The sequence below is a fragment of the Ailuropoda melanoleuca genome, chromosome 14 (genome assembly GCF_002007445.2).
Source record: "Ailuropoda melanoleuca isolate Jingjing chromosome 14, ASM200744v2, whole genome shotgun sequence".
Classification (NCBI taxonomy): Eukaryota; Metazoa; Chordata; class Mammalia; order Carnivora; family Ursidae; genus Ailuropoda; species Ailuropoda melanoleuca.
This window is the reverse complement of record NC_048231.1, coordinates 95,279,636-95,297,293: the sequence shown is the minus strand read 5'-3', so window position 1 is coordinate 95,297,293 and position 17,658 is coordinate 95,279,636. Positions and strand designations below refer to the sequence as shown.

Below are 17,658 nucleotides of genomic sequence, written 5' to 3'. Positions count from 1 at the left end.
GGCACAGCGGGTTAAGCATCTGCCTTCGGCTCAGGGCGTGATCTCGGCGTTATGGGATCGAGCCCCACATCAGGTTCCTCTGCTATGAGCCTGCTTCTTCCTCCCCCACTCTCCCTGCTTGTGTTCCCTCTCTCACTGGCTGTCTCTATCTCTGTCAAATAAATAAATAAAATCTATAAAAAAAAAATTTGTCACTCTCTTTATGATTACAAATTTTATTTTGCATTAGTAAAAGTTAATTTTTGTTGTAATCTTTGTTCTGGTTCCTTGTGTAGGAAATAAATCTCTTATTTTAAAAATTTTTTTAGAGAGAAAAAGAAACAGCACATGAGCTGGGTGGGGAGGGGCATAGGGAGAGGGGGAGAGAGAGAGAATCTTAAGCTGGCTCCATGCCCAGGGCGGAGCCCAATGCGTGGGTCTATCCCAGGACCCTGAGATCATGACCTGAGATGAAATCAAGATTCAGATGCTTAAACAACTGAGCCACCCATATGCCCCAGAAATAAATCTCCTTCTAAACCACAGTACTTCACCATCATAATTTTCCTGTTTTCTTAGACAGTGTCAACATCAGAATAAAATTAATAAGTACTCCACCCATAATGTATACAATGAACTCTTAAATTAATGCCACTAGGAAAATGATATATAATAAGTTCCCTAAACCATTAGCTTCTCATTAAGTTTTGTCATTTGTTCCCCTCCCCCAGAGGTTTTATATTTTCTCCTACATATAATATCTGCTACATTGGGTGCAGTTGTCTTAAAATGCTGGCTAAGAATTTACTGTTGAATTTCTACAAATACGTATTTTGAGTTAGAAAATGTGGTTATTAAATGACCAGATTTTGCCTCAACAATGCGATAGTGAATTTCATGCTATCACTTTAACCAAATGTATTTTAACAAAATTGAGCTAAAGATAGAATGTAATATTCTCTACAAGACTGGCAGCATACCTTAAGGAGACGATCCAGTTTTCATGCTGTTTCTATAGAGAACTATAAATGTTCCTTTGGTCCAATATAAATATATGTATTTTTAAATGACATATATATGACACATAGGCTTATTTTGAATGTACTCAGGGTTCACTAATAATCAGTTTCATAAAAATTAGATTACATACAACATATTAGATTCAGTCAAATCATAGTTTAAATGGGTTGCTTTGCAACTGAATTGCTGTAATAAATTAACCAAATTCTAGTTAACCAAAGATCAATCCAAAAGCCATTAATCAAACTGCAGTTGCTGCATATATCATAAAAGAACACAAGTTCAATTTCCTTATTATCTATTTCTCTACCTGTCTATGTACTAAGTACTCTGTTCTAGAAGAGACTTTTGGTGACTCATAAAGATAGGAGATACAATGAGATAGCATGAACGAACAGCAAGGGCAGCATTAGAATACCAAACGTGCCCCCAAAAGGATTAAGTAATAAGGAGTCAAAAGATGCTACCAAAGCTTGAGAACAAATCAAGTTCTAAGGATTCTGGCAGGTCAAGATAATCTCTTTACAGCAGACAGAGAGATGGGTTTCCTAGGACTTATTTTCTCATAGTATACTTGACCTGCGGTTCATTGTTGTTATACCAAAGAACACCTAACAGGAATTATATGCCCAGCCAGGTAATCTGATTCCCCTTTCTTCTCTGCTGTCACATGCTGCTCACTCCAATCAGCCACATTGGTCATTTTTATTTCCACAAACGTAGCAGCCATTCAACTAAGAGTCTCTATTCTCGCTGTTTTCTGTTTGGAATTTACTTTCCCTGGGTGTCCACTGGGTTCATTCTGCATCTCCCCTTGGACTTTGTAAAAATGTCATTTTTTGTAAAGCTGACCACCCTTTTAAAAATTTATAACTTCTCTATTGATACTCTTTACTCCCATCCCCTTATGTATTTTTCTCTACATGATATATCAGCTTTTTCCACACTCTTTATTTTAATTTATTTCATTTTGCCTGTGTCCCCTACTAGGTGTGAGCTCCATTATACCCTTGGTGCCTTTCTCCATCTGCAATTTCAGCTTTTACCACTGTTGCCTAACTTATTCTGCTCAGGATTTCCATAAAAAAGACCAAACTGATAAAATATGACATCAGACATCTGTGAGCACTCTTTGCAATGTCTAAGTTAGTGATCCTCAAGGTGTTTTCTTCAGCCCACCAGTGTTCTTTTGGGTGGCCATAAAGAGATGGGTCATAATTTCCATAGAAATTTCTGTACCATTAAATTGTCCATAGAATTTTGCACCACTAAGGATGGGTACTAGTACCTAAATAAATTTGGTATTTATAAAGTTAGAATGCAATTATTATTTGTGGGTTCTAACTCAGCATTCTATGAGAAACATGGTTGCCATGAAACAGCACAATGTTTTTGCCAGCCTCTTGTGCCATTTTGCGCAATTAACTGAAAATCATACCATTTTCAGAAAGGATGCTATATTGTCAGTGATCTTTTGAGCTTTTCAGAATATTCAACTATTGCTACTCATTCCATAATTTTCTTACTCTTAATTTATCTTCATCATTATCAATTTACTTTTTCTCTGGTTTATTTACTTGCAGGGATTAGTTGTCTAATAACTTAATATTCAACTGTTCATGCATTGTTTCTCTAAACGCTCAAATTAGGACTCGTGCATATCCTCTTTGCTAAAGTAGATACGTGGCTCTTCAATATCCCAGATCCATATTTGTGAACCTGCCTACTCACTAAAATGTATTTGTTTTTGATCATTCATGGACATGTGCAGAGCAGCAAAAAATTTGAGTCTCCTTGTTCATCCATGCCCAACACTCTGCCTTCCTGTTTCAGCTCTCATATTGTAAAATGCACTTTTCCAAGACTATGCAATGCCATATGTTCATATTTTTATGCTTTTTATTGGTGCTTTTGCTGTTTAAAATACACCCACTCCCCACCACCCTGTGTATTGTTGAAGTGCTATCTAGTGTTAGCAAGAAGGCTAAGGTGCTGTAGGGAAAAAAAATTGTGTTAGTTAAGCTTTGTTAAGGCATGAGTTACAGTGCCATTGGCCAGGTGTTCAATCCTAATGGATCATCAATCTATCTAGAAGTCTTCAAACAAAAACACATAAAACAAAGCTATGTGTTGATCACAGGATGAAAACGTGACCAGAGGCTCACAAGAAGCTAACCCTAAATTTCCCCCAGGAGCATTGGCTTAGTATTTTCTAATTCAGCATTCATGGCAATTTTATAGAACATAATTACCATAAATAATAAGAATTAGGTGAACATGCATAACTGCTCATCCAACAGAAAATTTTGTTCCACTTTAAAACTTCTGTTATCCTTAAATTCAATTTCTACCTACAGATAAAAATCAACCAAGAGAATAGGAAAAAAAGTTCCTTTGCCCTATTTAAGAAAGTAGTTCCTCCTCTTAAGTGTCAGATATTAAAATATGGTAGAGGAAGTGTAAGGAAAAGAGGAATAGAGGGAAGAGAGAAAAGGAATGGGAAAGGTAAAAGTAAAAAAGAGCTTGAAATGCATATTCTATTTTGTATTTCTTTCCTTGTGAAAACATCGCCTTTTAAAACGTCTGAAAGGTTGACTTGTAAACACAAAATTATTTTTTCTCCTGTGAAATAGCTCTAAACTTGTACCAAGAAACCACATTCAAGTAGTACAGAAAATGCTTACAGTAAAAATAGTTATATGCACATTTGCATATATTTACATAAAATTTGTATGTATGGTCAGATTATATTAGGCTATTTTAGAGAAAAATTTAAATGTTATTAACCTGATTTCTTACCTAAATCAATGTTTCTCCTCTCAATTATGTTTTTATCATCTACTAACTGTCATTGCCAGAAAATTCAGCACATCTGAAATATGTAAGAAAACAAATGGTTGAACTGGGCCAATCTTAGTAAAGGGCACCAGTACCACCATCAAATCTGAGGATTCAATGTCAATTCTCTGATAAAATTTCAATAGTGTAGCCCTGAGTCTGAATTAAAGCTTGGCAGATGTTCCTTCCAGAACACTGCAAGAGGCTGTAAATTCTTCCGATTCTATCACATCCTAAGCAGTTCTTTGCTTGTACTTTATAGCTCCACTGACTTCCAAAAGCATTGGTGAGGACCATATGGGACTCAAATGGGGACCGGCCTAGTGCAACTGAATCAGTATTAGAGACAGAGAGGAAAGCCCTCTTATTTGCCTCTCTGCCAAAAGGCTGTGCCTAAAGGGAAACAAGTAAGGCAGTTAAGGACACACAATTTAAGGACAAACTCACTCTCAGTTTTAGGCAAGTATTAACCCTGCCCTTTGTTTCCCTGACAGCAAGACCCTTCCTAAGGATGAGGCACTGAGGGCACATTTAAAGAGGTGCTCACTCTCATTCACACGATTTCTGTTGAGTAGAATAAAAAAAAAACAAAGAATGGTACATATTCCTGGGAACGAAATTAAACCAATTTTCTCTGCGCAGGTCTATATTAATTCCACGTATTATGCTATTGAATCAGCCCAGCACCAGTGCTTGATAAAAATGATAAACACTAAGCTATAGCATTTTATTGTAAATTAGCATAAAGTAAATACAAAGGAAAAGTCATTGACTCCCTGAAAAATACCGATTAAAATCACTGAAAGGCTGATGACACCTTTCAATGAGATATAATCAGAAGTAAAACAAACATGAGTAAAGAATTGTTTCTTTGAGCAGACACTGTTACAAACCCAACAAAAGGGACACTTGAATAGTCTTGTGTACATCTGTTTTTACATTAACGTGTCATGCTTTATGTACTTATTTTTAAGTTGAATAATAGTTATATTCTGGTGGTGTTTCGGAACAGGGTATGATTTATTCAAATTCTCACATCATATATGGCAGGGGATAAAGGAAAAAGAAATTACCCTAAGGTATGGGGTCAATCTGTAGTGAAGACCTTGTGAAGCCAGGATATTTATTCTCTCCACTCATCTAGATGCCGGTATTTGGATGGATAAAACATAAACTTATCCATCTGAATGGATAAATTTGCTCCAGCCTGAGAATTTTTCTTTTCACCTATAAGCTAGCCTCACTGCAAACATCATACAATAAGCCTCCTATGAGCTTTTGGGCGGGTTTAGCATTCATTTCATCTAGAAACCTTGAGGTTTTTCATGGTCAAATTGTATAGAATTTGCCCTAAACCTCACATGGCTTTCATTCGGATGTAGTGAACAGACATGATTATTTTTGTACATGAAAAAAATACTTAGCTACAGAAGCATTTCCTCAACTTTATATTGTAGAACTGTATTTAAGGACACCCTTCTCCCTTTGTATCACATAATCTTTGGACAATTTACTTCAACATCTTTTCATTTTTTTTTTAATTTATAAAAAAAGGGAAAAATAACCTCCTGGCCTTCTTTCTCCAAGTTCTCTTTAATTATATTCTAGAACACCTGCCTGCCCAAAGAGACTCCTTTTCAATGGCAATTCCTAAAAGCTGGCAGTATTTCCCAATATGAACACTCTCTGTCTCACCCCTTGTGCATTGGTGAAACTATTAGAATTGTACACTATTTGGTTTCTCTTTTTTTATTGGATAACATAAAGAGAAAAAAATACCTGTTTATACAAATACTCAAACTATATCAAGATGTTCTCTCAAAGTGTCAGAATTTTACTACTCCAAAAATGTCCTGCAAACAGCACTAATTCTCAATCCTTAGTCTGGAGATACATAAAAATAGTTCCATTTTTGGAACTAAAATGAATTAGTCAAATTCAGTTTCTGAAATCAGAACTCAATGGGTATAGAACAGGTAAACCCAAGTAATAGGTTTGAGCCAAACTTCAGACCGAATAAAAATGAAGTTCAGACCTAAGCTATAGTCTTGAAAAAAAAAAATAGCAGAAATTAACAAGCGATCTCATTTATCTAGTTCTATTAAGCATCTCTGTTACTCAGTAGAATCCTAATGATACTGGAATCTCCTGGCTCCTTGGAAATTCTCAAAGATGTCATTAGCTTTCTGGATTTGGAAAGTATTTGAGACTAAAGCAATCCTCTGTGTGTGCGTGTGTGTGCTCTGCCCTACCTGCAAATGTGTGGTTTGAAAAGTTGTCTTATGTAAATTTAAATCTGATTTGATCCTGAGTGTATGATATTTAAAACAACAGCCAAATCCTGAAAGCATTTTTAATGGTATGTATCAAGGTATTACTTTTCAATAATCACCAAAAAAAACCCAAAAAACAAAAAACAAAAAAACCCAACATGAGTTGCAAATTCTGTTCCTACCCTAATATTTTATAAATATAACTAGTAAGTATTCTTCCCATCAGAAATAACTTCCAATTTTAATAATGTATATATTTCAAAGCACTTAAACAGATATCACCCACTGGAGGTTTTGACTCTATCTATCCCCTTATGATAGGTAAAAGAATAAGGAAAGGTAATTTAAAGGACTGTCTGTGGTCACAAAGTATGACAATGTGATGAATCCTGTGTAGGTTTATCTTTGTTTTCTCCTTAGACTACAGATTGTTTTAAAAAAAATCTCAAGTCCTGGCCCCACAGCTGTGGAGAGCATCAATAAAGCGATAGGCTGTCTCTGCCTGGACTTTATGAAAGAGATTGTTTTAACTTATAAAACCAAAGACGAATGCAGAGACATCTGAAGGGAAGGGTACGAGAAAGCCAATATGGGCATCTGTGAGGAAGTTTTCACAGGGCGCCCTGGAAGGAGAGTTACCTCCTCCTTTAACATTTTTCTGAGGAAAACAATATTTGGAGAGAGCAATTTTGGCTTTCCCAGTTAACATTCAATTTTATTACAGCTTCCTTTTGCGTATTCACTACTTTACGATTATATAGATTTAGCTTCAAACCCCAATTTTTTTGCATTGTTTTCTTCAAGAGATGATAATAATGTTAATAACAATACTAGCAATAATAAGAAATGTAGTCATGGCTTGTGTTAACAGCATGATTTATACCAAGGGAAATAAAAATCTCAATTTTTCTTGTTTTGAAATGACTGAATCAATTATAAATTGGTCAAGTTTAATCCTGATTGTCATATTTTGAGACACAGAAACAAGCAAAGTTAAGTATGAGGAAAATTCTGGAAATCATGTCATAAATGCTTGGGATAAAGTTAATCTTTTCAAGCATTATTTAAAATTGGGGGGTGCAAAGTACCTGCCTTCAAATATTTTATTTTCTTAAAGATTTATTTATTTATTTGAGATAGAGAGAGAATGGGTGCAAGCAGGGGGAGGGACAGAGGAAGAGAGAATCTTGAGCAGAATCCCCAGTGAGTATAGAACTTGATGCGGGGCTCTGTCCCAGAACCTTGAGATCATGACCTGAACTGAAACCTGGAGTCAGATGCTTAACTGACTGAGCCGCCCAGGTGCCTCTGCCTTCAAATATTTTAATACCCAAATATAATTCAAGTTCCTAAAAATAAGAGTTGTCCCAAAACTATTATTTGTTGTCCTAAAGCTCTTCTCACCACACTTCCAGTGCATCCCAATTCTGTGAGCTCCCTGTGCATTTAACAGCTGCCGGTCCAGTACATCCAGGCACCAAGTTTGTGGTGGACAAGACCTCTTTCCTCAGGAAGCTCACTCACTTTTGGATATACATTCTCTCACTTTCATACTTCATGCTTTCATATTAATTCTTTCTTTTTATGCTACGACAACCTTGTGAGGTTAGTATTGTTGTTCCTATTTTATAAGTGAATGGATGAGAAAATAAGTTATTTGCTCAAAGTCACACCATTCTCAAGTGATGGAGCCAGTCCTCAAACCCAGCTCACATGACTGTAATGTGTGTTTCCACCACCATTTCTCCCCCAGCTAAAACAGACCTGGGGCTACCTGACCACCCATCAGAGATACTGTATAAGAATTTCTCAATTCAGAAAGAGATTATAGTGAATGACCTTTAAAGCTCAGGTGGCTCTAATATTAAGTTTTTTTAAAAAAAATATATTATTTTTCTTTTTGATGAAAATATTTGATATTTACAAATTAGATTTCATCATTAAGGAAACGTGATTTGAAAAAAAAATGTTTGTGATAATGCATATTTCATAGCCAAAATTGCACAAAATTTGTTTTTGCTAAATTCCAAGAGAGGTCATTGCTTGAAAAAATAATAAAAAGAGCTATCCTCTGAAGGAGCTTCAACGCCTTCCTCCTTAAAGCTTCAATTTCTCCCACACATCCTTCAGCTCTGGGTAGAAAGTTAAAAATGGAGTACTGTGAAAAACTAGACTTTATCAGTGTCCCCAGAGTTTACAGAAGAATCAAACTTAAACATAAGTCAGAAACCACAGAGAGCGTGAAGAGAGCAGCACTAAAAAATACATATATTACAGGAGATTAATAATTGGAATATTAATTCCCTATGTTTTCCAACATAAATTCCACTGTGAAATCTTAACTGGATCTGATACAGAATGCACCAGCTCCTTCTGACCCTAGCCGCGAGTCCTCATTCATTTGTGTATATTTTCCACCATCAAGTGGAGTCACGTCTCCAACAAATGAACTAATCAATGGGAAAAACAGTCTTGTTTCAGATCATTACACTCCACAACTGCTCTCCCAAATTCACTGAACATAGCCGTCATGGCACAGGTAAAAGTCTATTTGCAATGTTAATAATGATCAACCACAAAGATAACTTATCCTTGGCAATAAAGCTTGTCTTTCTAATTTCAATGTCAAGCTTTATAATATCATCCCATCATGTGATACGAATCTTCGTAGAAAGCACGTTTCCAAGGTTGGGTATCTGCCGTACAATTCGAGTTACTCTATTTTAGATGTGGTTCTGTATCTCTTTATAGACTCCATGTGTGACTAGCATGACAAGTAAGCTCTCTCCATGTGCTACAGCCATGTGCTGTTCCTCACTTAATTCCTTAGCAATCATTCTTAACTGTTGATAGCCTCACTTTTCTTATATATAATTACACTGAATCCCAATGCTATAACTCACCAGTATCTGCTTCTCCTGAATAAGCAAAATTAGTTAGCCGCCTAAATTCAGCTCTGTTATGATTCAGTGGAGAAAATTATATAAACTCTGTCAAGGATAGAGTGGGTGTGAGATACAGAACTGAGTTTCTCAAATATGTTATGAAAAAGAAAATGCTGACTTTTATTTCTTCTTCATTTCAAACCAAGTGTGGAATGTGTAATCTCTTACTCTCCACACACATGCTGCTCCAATGTGGACCCTTAAATGACTCACAAATCAGAAAAATCTAATTTAAGTAGGGTTTGACTAATTTCACTAGTGATCATCACAAATCTTTCAAACTCACATCTGTTGAGCATTATGTATGTGTTGTCCAAATCTTGATTGTGTGTTTTCAGTTAAATACCTTAAAACATGTCAGCATTTTAACTAAGAAGATAAGTAAATATTCTAAGGGAAGCATTCTTATCAGATAATTGCACACTGTTTACACACAAAACTTGCTGGAATGATGTTAATCATTTTGGTTCTGGTAATTACCATTCCGGTAACACAGCCCCATCTTGAGAAATTAGTCTTCTGCATTTATCTTACAGAAGACAAGGATTCTAACTTGACTAGAAACGTCGATGGCCTCACTGTTCTATCTTGTTCCCTTACTCCTACCCCAACACACACACACATCTTTTGGGCTCCGTGTCTCTCTCGTTTGCTCTTTTGCTTGCATAGTGACAGCTCTAAAGGTAACTCGCAGGCTTTTGGCCCAAGAAGACGTAAGGCTGGCTGAGTCCAACATGAGTATTTTCCTGGCCATTTCCTTTTCTCTAGATGCCACTTATTGGGATGTGTTCAGACCTTCCCTTAGACTGAACTAGTAAGCTCCGCTGACTTTGGAGCCTATCTTGCTCCAGGCCTACCTAACAAATGCTGCATGGGCCCACACCAGCTCAACAGAATACTGCACTGCAGGGTAGGGCCAGTTAGTTACAAAACTCCTTTATCTCTTTTATATCTCCCTCTGGGATGGGCTATTGGTCATCCCACTTGTTTGAAAGGGTACTTTTATCAGTTAAAACTCCTTAAGTATATTGTATCTTTCATATACCAAAGATGAGAATTTTTAAAGGATGACAGTTTTCAAAAAATGGAATGAAAGTCCTAAATACTTTCTTCCCAGACTCTCAATAGTTTGTTCTTTTTTGCACACCCTATTCTGAAATTTTCGGTTCTACGGTTCATTTTTAATATTTCCGTGTCCTGGCTAAATACCATTTAATCTCTGCATTATTACCACTGTTTATTATTCTAACCATATTCAGTTTCAAGACTTGTTAAATTTTAGTAAGTAGTATGAGATGATTTGAGAGCGTGTATAGGTATTTGTTCCTTCTTGAATACATGCCATTTTAAAGGTAAAGGTTTCAAAACCCATGTTAGAAGAGCTTAGCAGTAACACAATGGAATCTGATATTTTGCAAGAAAACAAAATATTTTTGTAGACCTAAAACACCTTACTAACATTTTTCCAGAAATTTACTTCTCAGAATTGATATAAGCATCCAGATTTGTGTCCTAACTCTTCTGAATTATAGCTCTAGTGATTGTTGCCTTACTCTACTTAGTTTGCTTCCAAATGTATCAATAACCTCATTTCTAATAGGAGAATGGCTCCTTTCTAACTCTGAAGATTCAATCAGCATGGACCACGAAACAGAAATTTTATAGCCTCTAAAAGGGATCATTAGGAGAAGTTGTCATTACTAAATCTTTTCAAACATTAAATATAATTCTATTCATTGTTTAGATTTCAGTTCTCCTGTGAGTATATTAAAATGTACGACATTCGATTGCATTCTCTTGAGCTACTTCTTCGTTAGTGAACTCTGAGTATCTATTATTTTCTAAAACAATGTTTATGTACAATTATGAGGTTTAAGTGCTTGTGGCACACCTTCCAGTGTAAAATGGTTCATTATATTTTCTAAACAATGGAGGAGAAAGCTCTTGTTGTAACTCTATACCAGTAAACATCATCTTGGAGTCCTGGGCTGTAGAGATTATTGCCTGGTTCAAAAAAAAATCAATTTCCCTGAAACATACTAAATTGATGTGCTTTTGAGAAATAAGATCAATTACTATATAAAATTATGGACATTACCTGATGGTATTATAGATTTAAACTTGAACCACGTTTCAGATGAATCCACTCCCTCACCTCTAAAAATGGACAATGGACCATCAGTCAATAAGCCCCCCTTTAAATGAGTTGTAGCATTTATTCCAATTCATAGTGACAGCTTAGTTTTTTACCTCCTTCAAGATTTCAAAACATTCACATGGATTTTCAGAAGAATCTAGCAGACACCACCTTAACCAAGCGACCAAAGTCAATATCACTGCTAATGAATATATCAACATCTGTATCTCCTGACAGAACGCACCGAGAAGGGCACAGCATCCCTTCTGTGCCATCCTCGGCAAAACGACATCACCTAAAATGTCTCCATTAGGAAGAAACATGAAACTAAGCCAGATTATAAAACACGCTATCAAATGGTCAAGAATGACAATGAAAGACCGAAGAACTATCCCAGACTGGAAAAGACTAAGGAGACAAGATAAATGCAAGATGTGATCCTCGGTAGGCTCCTATCAGAAGAAGTATTGTAACAAATGGAAAATGCTGAATACAATTTGTTGATGAATAAATAGCATTATACCAACGTTCATTTCCTGGCTTAAATAGCAGGTGTCATCATGTAACGATACTAACATTTGGAGAAGCTGCGTTTGGGAACAGTACTTCGTAACTTTTTGGAAGTCTGAAATTATTTTAAAGTGTCTTAAATGTTTACCTCCTTGATCTCCATTTTACAGGGTGAGGATAAAATTTTATTATGCTTTCGAGCATTGCTCAAAATGACAAGCTTGTAAGTATAACCTCGAGTTTCTATTTACTGACATTTCTGCTACATAAAGTTTCCCCCAATACAGTTTTAAAAGACTCTGTTCTACTGTCAAAGAAAGTGGTTTTTTTGCTTTGACTTGAAGATTGTGTAAAAGGATTATGAAATCACAGAGGTATGACAGGTATCCTCATACAAGCATTTGTTCATGGATCCATGAATGAGTTCCTCTGTCTTTCCCACACCCACAGCTGTAGATAACCTGTAGAATTTACTGCTGCCCAATGCCATCTGGCTACCTGCTGGGCTTATCAAACAGATTAAATTTTATGAAGGAGAGGTTTTGTTTGTTTTTTTTAAACTCTCCTATCTAGCATGATACCTATCATAGAATAGGTCCTTGATAAGTATTTGGAGAAGAAAAGAGAGAGAAAAGAAAGGGAGAGAACACAAAACAGCTTTAAAGCATGCCAAAGAGAATTTGGGGGATATAACATTAAGCATATTTATACAAACTACGGTTTCTCTCTGCTGATCATAATCACTGTGACAGATAATCAATGCAAAATGATTAGGATGAAATTTCTTCCAATATAGTTCTTATCTATATATGCTTGAACCAGCAAAGTCTCGGTGACTGTTCTGCTATTCATCTGTCATTTATCTTGGTGAGTTACAGAGACTGCTGCAATTTCTGTGACTGTACCAGTGAGCCCTGCATATAAAGCTTTTCAAACAATTACAATGCACTTACTACAGAAAGGCCTGATATCATCATTTTAGGTTATCTCTTGTCTTTTGCACTTAAAAACAGAGCATGCATATGATGTGAAAACATAATGCTATACAAGGAACGTTACTTTAATTTTTGCTTTTCCCACAACCAGATGTATGACAAGTAAAATATGTACAAACAAAAACACATGTTAAAGATGACAGCATTTTTAAATGACTTTGATCAACATAATCAGAAAAGTTAGAGCTAATCTAGGCTACCACAGTTTGACTGTAATTCGGCTGATACCTATAAGCTCCCTCTTCCCCATCATAAGCTGTGTAGTCACCTGATAAAGCCTTTGGTAATTATAACTTTCATTTCTAACCTAAGAAAACTTTGAAGAGAAAATGAGCAAACTGAATTAATAGTAGGTTTTTTTTTTTTCATTTTAGCAGCAAAATCTGACATGTTTTATTTCCATCATAGTTTCAAGGAAATAAAGACTCTGAGGTATTGATTTTGTGTGAAGAAAATGCACTCAATACTTTATAGTCATGCTGGAGTATTATAAGAACTAAAAATAACTGCCAAAGGAGTATTTCTAAAAATCTGAACTTCGTCGTATCCCATAGAACTGATCCACGTGCAAATTCCTTTCGAAGCCTCAAGAGTTCCACATTTCTATCAGTAAAGAAACAAAAAGAACAAGGGTTTTCTTAATTCACTCTGGTTATAAAAATAGTATGAAAATGGGTTTTCCATATAAACAGAAGGAAAACAAACTATTTGCTTTCTTCTAAGACTGGAGCCAACTTTAAGTAATCTACATATTTGGAGGACACTTTTGCATTTTCCCCTCCCAAATCTACAAAATAGAAATGTTACCATGATGAACATTCTCCTAATATTTGTGATTATTTTCTTTTTATGTATTTAATACAAATTTACCCAGTTAAGGAATCTAACTCAAAATTCAATTTTTAAACACAACCGATTTTCAAGATGAAAATTTCTGGGGGCACCTGGATGGCTCAGTTAAGGATATGCCTTCGGCTCAGGTGGTAATCCCGGAGTCCTGGAATCAAGTCCCATATCGGGCTCCCTGCTCAGTGGGTAGTAGCCTGCTTCTCCCTCTCCTTTTACCCCTCCACCCCATTCATGTTCCTTCTCTCTTTCTCTCTCTCTCATAAATAAATAAAATCTTTTTTAAAAACGAAGAAATTTTCTTTTCTGGAACACTGAGCATAGCTTCAGTTATCAGGAGATAGAGAATCTCTTGGTAGGAGATATTGCTGAGGTATTAAATGCACCGAAAACGCTCACCAACACTTTCCAGCACGCTTATTTTTTTTTTCCCCAGCAAGCTTAGATTTAAAGCAGAGTGAATCCCACACTGCATTTCTATACATTTGATTTTGACTGGAGTAACAGGTATACATTCTCCCTGAATGAGGAGGGAAGAAAGTGGAGTAGCAGAAAATGCAAGAGTGATGTTAACAGCTGGAGAAGCTAGGAAGAGGCACGAAACACACATTTCAGTGAAAGTAACAGCCCAGAGCACAGGGATCGGCTGGCAGACCATTATGTTAGGAGAGATGAAAAACACTTAATACCTGGAACAGAGGCCCTGTGGTTCAGTAGACATTTTTTTTTTTTTTTTTGGTCAGGTGGTTAGAGAACATTAAGTGAGGAAAAGTGAGGAAAAGACTAATCTAGAAAACCGCATTGTGACGCAATGAGATGGCTGGAACTGCTACTTCCTACGTACTTCAAGCAGCCAATTCAGGAGGCATTAAGTCACAGGGGGAAAAGAAAGGACCTTCCACCTCATTCTCCCTGGGAAAGGACAAGAAAACAGGCATGACGGTAATTAAGAAATACTCTTAGGGAATGGTGCACTATTACTCTTTAAGTCTATTAAGCATGGCGACTACAGTTCGTAACCTTCTACTGCATATCTGAAAATTCCTAAGGGAAGAGATCTTAAGTTCTCATCGCAAGAAAAAATAAAATTGTAGGGGCGCCTGGGTGGCACAGCGGTTGAGCGTCTGCCTTCGGCTCCGGGCGTGATCCCAGCGTTCTGGGATCGAGCCCCACATCAGGCTCTTCTGCTATGAGCCTGCTTCTTCCTCTCCCACTCCCCCTACTTGTGTTCCCTCTCTCGCTGGCTGTCTCTATCTCTGTCGAATAAATAAATAAAATCTTTAAAAAAAAAAAAAGAAAAAAGAAAATTGTAAAAACTTAAGTGTAAGGTGCCTAGGCTTATTGTAGTGAACATTTCATGATACACACAAATATTGAACCATCATGTTGTATGCCTACAACTAAAACAATGTTCTATGTCAATTATGCCTCAATAAAAAAAAAAAAGCTCTGCCACAGTGAAGTCTAGTGATTATTTCCTAAAGTCTATACATTTAGATTCAGCAGTTTATTAGTTGGTATCACAAGAATAAGATGGGGTGCTAATGAGAAATGTCAGATTCTAACACAGCTCAGAATGCATACCATGAAGTTCTCTCGGTGAGGGTTCTAGAAGACCTCCTGGTCCCCTTCAACAGACTGTTCTGCTTTGATCTTGACTTCTTAAGTTAGACAAACAAGTAAATTGGCTAAAATAATAAGGTCTCAGCATCTTCTGAACTCAGTATCCTCAATGTCCTAAAGACCATATTTTATTTACTGCAGAGTCATTTAACTGATCGTGTTGCCTGCCAGCCATAAATATGATCTCCAGATTCAAAGGTCTTAAAAATTACAGTTAAAAAATTCTCTGGCATTAGAATTCAAGATAGAATCACCTGCTTCCTAATCATATTTTTGCTATAGTCTAATCATATACAAATATAAAAATACACTGTATTTCCAAGCACACCCAACACAGACCATTCTAAATAACTGCAATAAGTTTAAATACTACTTAGTACACAAAATAATTCCTGTTTTCACCTGAAGGATCACAAATACAACATTGGACATAAAACACAGAAGATCATCCATATGGGGTCATTTTATAAACAATATATAATAAAGTAGATAAACAGAATGTCTAGGTTAAATGAATGCATGTTCAAATATTTTGATCTCATTTATTCTCAGAGAGAGACTTCAATTATAGGTATCATTGTTCCCATTTTAGAGATGAGGAAGCTAAATTTTAGTAATATTTCGTAACTTAACCCAAATTCTACAACTAGTAGGAGGTGGCAGAGTCCACAATGAAACTGCGGTCCATTTAACAGACACTGTAATATCCATTATGTGATCAGATTAAGCTATCAAGTTTATCAAGGGCACTATATTTCCAAATCAAGTAACTGGATTTGTCTGGAAAACTAAGAGTCCTACCATTTAATTAGTATAGGTTTAAATACATGCCTGTAAAAAGTAATGATTGCATTCCTTCTTTTCTTCCCATAAACGTCTGCCTCTCCATTTTTCCACATCCTCATCTACAATTTTTTTTTTCATTTTCCGGGTCTTGTGAAAACTTTTGGTCATAACCATTACCTCCCTCAATTAAAAAAAAAAAAAGAAAATATATTTATTCTACATAACCCAAGTGATCGAAAACATACTGAGGTCAAAGTCATTATTATAACTATTTATTCAGACTGCCAGCCTAAGGAGGATCATTTCATCATCTCATATATACAATCTAAAGTATTCAAATTCTCTGCCACCTCCTTCCCAGTAAATGTAAATTGCTCCTTTGAAGCTTTCTGTGTCTACAAATTCCCTTTCCATCTCAAATTATTTTATTGTCCTTTTTCTGGACTTGTCTGTTTTTGTCAATCAAGGCTTTGTTTTTTGTTTTGTTTTGTTTTTAACCTATTTCCCATCCTGGACATTCTTTTACTGTGAATGACAGTATTGAACTTCCAATATACAGCCTGCCAAGAGATAAGCACAAGCTTGTTTCCTGTCACATAAAATCGCTAAGCGATGGTCTCTGATTAATTGAAAGGGAAGCACAGAATATCTCTTTTACTAATCAAGAAACCACACCATTTTTCTTAGAAAAATAACAATAGCATTGCTTAGTCACTTTATATGCATTTGGAATTTAAGTCACCTAGGGGTACGCATCTTTGTAATTCTAAATGGCCTTCCAGGGATTATTTCGATATAAGCATTCTCAATTAAGATGTGAAAATTTTAAAATTTAAAACAAGGGTGTTTTTAAAATTTTAAATTACGTTTATTTCAAAATGTCAACCTCATCTGGGCAACTCTCCTTAAAACTGAATTAACGGGAATATTTCAGTTGCCTTTAGAAAACTTTACATTCCCATAAAAGTGTGATTTCACCTAATAACTACTGACTCTTCATGAATTCGTTGAATATTATATACCTATCTACTGAAAAAAGTTTGATGAATCTGTTAAATATGCATTAAAAATGAATGAAATTAAGGGCCAGCTTCCTGGTCAATAACACTGCATAATGATTATCGCTCTCACTTTGTTGACAAGAAAATGAACGAGAGAGATTGAAAGAGAGCTGCAGTAAATGCACAGTCCATGTCACGGCACTATTGATAAAGGTACAATGGCTCTAAGAAATATATGTACAAAACCCGCCGTGAACTTACATATCCTTTCTTAGGGCAGAAAAATGCTACCACTGCGCCACAAAAAAGTCCTAATGCACACACCTAGAAACTCCTAACTTGTTCAGGTCCTCTCTGTTTACAATACAGTATCAGTCGGTATTTGTAAAATATAGACGCATCAAAGGAATATAATAATTTAATAAAGATTACTTTGACTTATGTAGATACCCGTCGACAAAACCAGATTTTTCACTCTTAAGATGGGTTCAAATGAAACAATGACCTATGGAATAAATAGCAAAGATTCTTCCTCAGTCATTCAAAGTGGAAAGTTCACGCACGGATAAATTCATCAGTTTGGTGTCCTTCATTTTATCAGAAAGAGACGCGTAACCCTGGCCAAGTGAAGAACAGAAATGCAGACGTACAGATATCTTGCCGGCATGAGCTACTCAGAAACTCTCTACCAGTACTCAGCGTCAA

At 36.0% G+C, this 17,658-nt stretch overlaps 1 protein-coding gene across 2 annotated transcripts in view; it reads right to left on the bottom strand.

The window, feature by feature from the left end:
* Nucleotides 1–17,658, bottom strand: part of CDH7 (cadherin 7) — a 120,956-nt gene that overhangs the window by 89,907 nt on the left and 13,391 nt on the right. The window lies entirely within an intron of this gene.